The sequence below is a fragment of the Cyprinodon variegatus genome, unplaced genomic scaffold (assembly GCF_000732505.1).
Source record: "Cyprinodon variegatus isolate N-32 unplaced genomic scaffold, C_variegatus-1.0 Scaffold516, whole genome shotgun sequence".
Taxonomy (NCBI): Eukaryota; Metazoa; Chordata; class Actinopteri; order Cyprinodontiformes; family Cyprinodontidae; genus Cyprinodon; species Cyprinodon variegatus.
In genome coordinates, this window is record NW_015150969.1 from 181830 (window position 1) to 187838 (window position 6009).

Genomic DNA, 6009 nt, shown 5'->3' on the forward strand with positions numbered 1-6009 from the left:
ATGGTGGTTTCCATGTGTGGGGGGGCCTTGGTTCAAGCCACCATCGAGACGCAGGGCTGTACATGAACCAAGGCCCCCCCACACATGGAAACCACCATCCGACCAGAGGCCTGCAGGCAAACAGAAGATTTCCTCCCTACAGAGGCTATTAGACAAACACAGGCCTCCAGCTTGAAAGTGTTTTCTGGCCTAAATAAAGGCCACAGCTTTTAATTTGCACATTAAAAAGACAAAAAAAAAAACAATAAAAAAAAGAAAAAAAAAATGTATCCCCTCCTTGTGTCAATTCATATATATATTTATTTATTGTGTGCTTGTATCTATGTGCGTGTGTGTGTTTGTGTGTGTGTGCATGCCCAAAATAAAAATAATTTAGATCAGGGGTCACCAACATGGTGCCCGCGGGCACCAAGGGGCCCTCAAGGGGCCCTCAAGGGGTGGCCTTAGAGTCTTCTGAAAATAGAACAACTCAACAGTGAGCTACGTTTGAAATTTCACTGTATTCTGTTGCTCTTCTTTTTTTAATTGGGTTATAGAACATTTCATCATTTAATCATATATGGCATTTAAGCATTTATAGAGATTTCAAAATGAAAATGTCTAAAAGAAAATTATGAATTTAAAGAAACGATAAAGATATGTTTAGGATGTATGAAGTTTAGGTGAACGTTGACCCTTGCCGTTCATAGGTCAGTATTGGTAGCCCTTCCTGTGACTCAGTACCCTGAATTAGCCCTCAACTGTAAAAAGGTTGGTGACCGCTGATTTAGATCTACAGTGCCACAGTAACCGTGGCTGGTCACATGATGAACTCAACGTGCCCTCCCTCACTCTGCCTTCACTGCAATGATTTGCCCTTCTGCAAATAACCAAGCACTGCTTCAGAAAAACACTATGACTCCTGATTCCAGAAAAAAGTAAACATCTGGTCCGGTGACTAGGTTCTGCGGCGGTGTGAGTTTGTGCATGGTGTATTGCTGCAAGATGAGTAGAGTAGACTGACCAAGTAAAGTGAGCAATGAGTGTTGGGTTATAATCCAGAAAAATGTGAGTTTAAAAGATTAAAAGGAAATGATCAACACAGAGACAGGGTTTTGTGGAGAGAAGTTGCTGGCCCGGAAAACCAGCACCTTCTCACACAGATCCCTTCATAGCAAAGCCTTTAATTAACAGTTTACAACATCAAACAGGCGGGCCTAAAACAGAAGACCCAGTAATGATTGTCTGGGAGGATGCAGGTAACAAGATAGTGTGAATTGACCAACTGGCTGGATGGAAGTCACACAGCCCTGTGAGGAAAACCAGCACCTTCTCACACAGATCCCTTCATAGCCAAGCCTTTTATTAACAGTTTACAACATGAAACAGGCGGGCCTAAAACAGAAGACCCAGTCATGATTGTCTGGGAGGATGCAGGTAACAAGATAGTGTGAATTGACCAACTGGCTGGATGGAAGTCACACAACCGTGTGATTCTGCCTCATGACCTACTAGGGGTCATAAAAGTTTATGACCCTTCTGGTTGAATCACAGGATAGTTATCACTCTAACAATGAGCATCCTCTGTGCTTTCCAAATTTGCACACACTGCCTCTCTCAAGTTATAGCAGCTTGTCAGCGGCGCAAAAGTGGGTATGCACTATAATACGCCGGCCTGGCTGAATTGGGGAGAGCGCAGATCAAATCGCAGTAAAATCATTTATATTACAGTTGTCGCATCCCTGCCACTAACAGGTTGACCACACATGCAAAGCGTGTTATGGGGAAGAATAACGTCTCGTTTTTACTGTCTGTTTCTCCTGCCATGAGCAAAAGTGCATTAGCACTAGAAATCCTGGAGAATTCCAATTTTCCTGCAAGCCCCCCTCCCCTCTTCAAGTTTGTGTATTCACTCTACCTTGCTAACTGTCCTTGTAATGCAAATAAGTCGCCCTTCTACATGAGACTGGATAAAGGCTGAAACAAACTGGCATCAGAACAAGAGCATGCTCCAAAAACTTTTCATTACCTGCCACTGAAACATCAGACCTTTTTGCAGGAATATCTTGATAAGTCATATCTAAATCTTTTATTTAGGCAAACCTATTGAATAACCAGATATCATACGGGTCCTAGTTCCTGAGCTGAGAACAGGTCATAACCATGCTTTTCCAACAAGGCAAGGCAGAGCCTATTTATATTGTCCATTCAGCAACAGACTCATTTATATTGCAAAGCTCAATATGTGAAACAAAGAACAACTTAGAGAATAATTGTATTTTGTCTGGTCTCGCCTTTTCACGTCTTTCAACATTTCAGCTTAGATAATGGCAAACAGTATGATTTCAGTTTAGCAGTAACATTTATTCCACCCAAGGAAAAGCACTATATATGAAGCAACAATTTAGCAGTTTTCAAACCCAAGGTGAGTCCTTCCAGTTGCAGAGATTGTGCACCTGGCTTACTTATAAAAACAATTAAGAAATCTCAAAAAATAGAGTTTAGCACATATTCCAAAAGTAAGAGTTGTAGTCTGAACTAGATGAGGTTATCTATGTGTGCTACAAGTTTGGTGGCACTACAATGATCTACAGTTTGGCCTATCTTCCCAAAGTGAGAAAGAAAAAAAGAATGTTAGAACTGTAAATATACAGTCATATGTGTATATTACTATTTTTTTTAACTGTATTATTGTTTTCAAAGCTGCACTTTAAAATATGAAATTCTCTACAGCTGATCTAAATGAAATTTCTTTTTATTTATACTTGTGTATACAAAATGACAAAATAAATCTAAGTCATAAGTAATTATTGGCTTTTATATGCTTATAATAACAGTGAAAAAAAACAAAAAAAATAGAGTTTAGCACATTTTCCAAAAGTAAGAGTTGTAGTCTGAACTAGATGAGGTTATCTATGTGTGCTACAAGTTTTGTGGAACTACAATGATATATATTGTAATTATTGGCTATTACATGCTTATAATAACAATGAAATAAATCTCCATAAATACAGTTTGGCCAATCTTCCCAAAGTAAGAGCTGTAGTATGATCCAGATGAAGTTATCTGTGTATCCTGGAGGCACTACAGTGATCTAGAGTGTAATTATTGCTTATTTTATACTTATTCTGATAATAAAATAGAGGTGCCATTTGTGATCTAGGCTTTGGAAACTCTTCAGAAAAGCATTATTTTCTAATCCACTTAATGTGATATAAATGACATGAGATGAGATACACATGAAATGAATTTGATAATAATCCACCTCTCCTTGGTGTCGCTTTGTTTATTAGAATAAGTATAAAATGATTAATGACTTCACTATAGATCATTGTAGTGCCTCCAAACTTCTAGGATACATAGGTAACCTCATTTAGTTCAGACTACAACTACAACTCTTACTTTGGGAAAATATGCTAAACTGTATTTTTTTTTTTTTTTACATTTTTCATTGTTATTAAGCAAAAAAAAAGCCAATTTTTACACTTTAGATCATTGTAGTGCCACCAAACTTGTAGCACACATAGATAACCCCATCTAGGTTAGACTAAAACTCATACTTTGGGAAAATGTGCTAAACTCTATATATTTTATTTTTATTTTAGATTTTTCATTTTCATTATAAGCATAAAAAAGCCAATAGGGCTCGAGATCCGCATTGCATTGTGGGACGTGGCCTGTTGTAATCAGTGCAGCTCCCGCCCCATACAGTGATACAGCTGGTGATGATGCTTTCAATAACCTCATAAACTGAGACAAGCTGTTTTTAAATGATTGTTATTGAGAGAAAAAAACTCTCAATAACAATAAGGTTAATCCCGTATGAATAGTTCAAGTCATCTTACAATATCTGTATTGGATTTAAAGGGGAACGACGTTTTTTTTTTTTACATTGGCTTTTTGATTTTACGTTATTACATCATGTTCTACTCACCCATATTGGTTTAGTGTCATTTGGAGCCGTTCTGAAGATATTCCGTTAGGTTATATGCAAGTAACGTCTTCCTATGGGTGACGACTTGAAGGCACAAACTAAACTCTTCATAATTTATCATTTATGGTACGCTAACATTCATAACATGTAGGCTAATCACTGTCCCCCAGACATCCGTGGTTGTAATTTTTATATTTATAATTTTTAAAAACAAAGCGGATTATACAGATTTATTAGAGGTCTACATGTGTATCTGATCTAGCAGAGATAAATTAAAACAGTAGTAATTCAACTTGACCTTAACAAAACTAAAAAATTTGTTAGAATTCATTCAATAACATTTCTTATTAAACACACCCAAAATATTAATATAACTGTCTCATAAAAGTAGTTCTTTTATCAGGAGGGTTCTATGGCCTAGCTTGGGTTGGATTTAACTAAAAACATAAAATTAAAAGTGACATAAAGACAACTGCCATCACTGCATATTAGATGTAATGAAATTCTAAAGTAGAAGAATTTGAAGAAAAACATATGCAAAGCATTCAATAGGATGTAACAAAGAAAAATTAGACAAAAATAAAAATAAATTTATAAAAATATAAACTGATATAAAACATTGAAGAAGACACACAAGATTGTTTTTTTTCTAATAAGTGTCTATTTATTTATCTGGAAACACCATACATAGAACTGTGATGGTTATGGTCTGTATATTAAATATTAAATAAAACATATTAAAGCCATGTTACACACATTTAGGGATGATGTCACACACATCTCACTTATGTTCGAGAAGCAGGTTCCAGTTGGAATTTGCACTCGGCGAGTCTTGTGCTCGGTGACAAGGCTGTCTCACTGCTGCACTGCAAATTATCACCTTCTACATATCTGCATTTAATAAATTTTAATAGAATCTTGAATTGATGGGGGTCCCAGTGGATCAGGCTGCATGTTGCTCTTCTAAATGGTGGTTGTCAAACAATTTATACGATGTAATCCTTAGTATTTGCAGCTGCTGGAGGCTTTTTTGTTGTGTTTTTGTTTGTGTTTTTACTCCTCTGCGTTAATCCTGTAAAGAAGGGCTAAACTTCGAAAACTGGGGAAAAAGCCTAGAACTTAACGGGAGTCCCTAAACCGACTCCATCCCAACTGAAATGCAGTTGTTCACCAAATCTTTAAACATCCTACATTTTGTGCATATATTTATTTTCTATTTTAACGCTTATTCTTGTAAGCCGACTAGTTTTAACATAGTCTGGATGGAGATGGATGTCCTGAGTAAACCTATTTTACCATGTGATATTCAAGATTAATGGTTTCAGAACAGGTGATATCAACCAGGTAACTCAACGCTGAGTTTAAGTCAGCCAATATATCTGGATAAGCATAACCAAGGGCGTAGGTTTGATTTGAACTTTGGTAGGGACACAATTGGTCAGGTGTCATTGGTGCTATGCAATATGCATGCCCTTTTTTATGCTCGATGTGAGCATCCATGCTGATAAGAGCAATTCATTGTTAAAAGAGAAAAGCATAATTTTGCTCCATTAATAAAAATGTTATAAGCACTACACTCATTAGATGCTGTTTATCAATGTTTGAAGTGTCACCAGCTCTGATGAATGTGGAATTAGGACTGTTTTCCACTTTGAAAATGGTTTCATTTGAATGACTAATAGAGAAGGTAAATACAGTATTTTCTTTTGAAGATATAGAATTATGCAGAGGTAAACCCCACTCTTATATTTTTACCTACTATGCTCTTTTTATATCAAGCAAAATAATACATTCATTAAAATATTAACTTCACTATAAAAGTTGAACATCTGGGCTGTAGTTACTCTGTGTCGCCCAATTCATGTATTTTATCTGGGGCTGAAAAAATGAATGATATTAATTGATTATTTCAATAATTGTCAACTAATTTAGTAAGTGATTCATCATTAACTGAAGAATAGAGACTATAAAACATAATCTAAATGTAAAATGTGCCTTTCCCCGACAGAGCAACACACTTAAATCAGTAATTATACCAAAAGTGTAATTATACCAAAATTGTAAAAATACTATATAAATATATATATATATATATA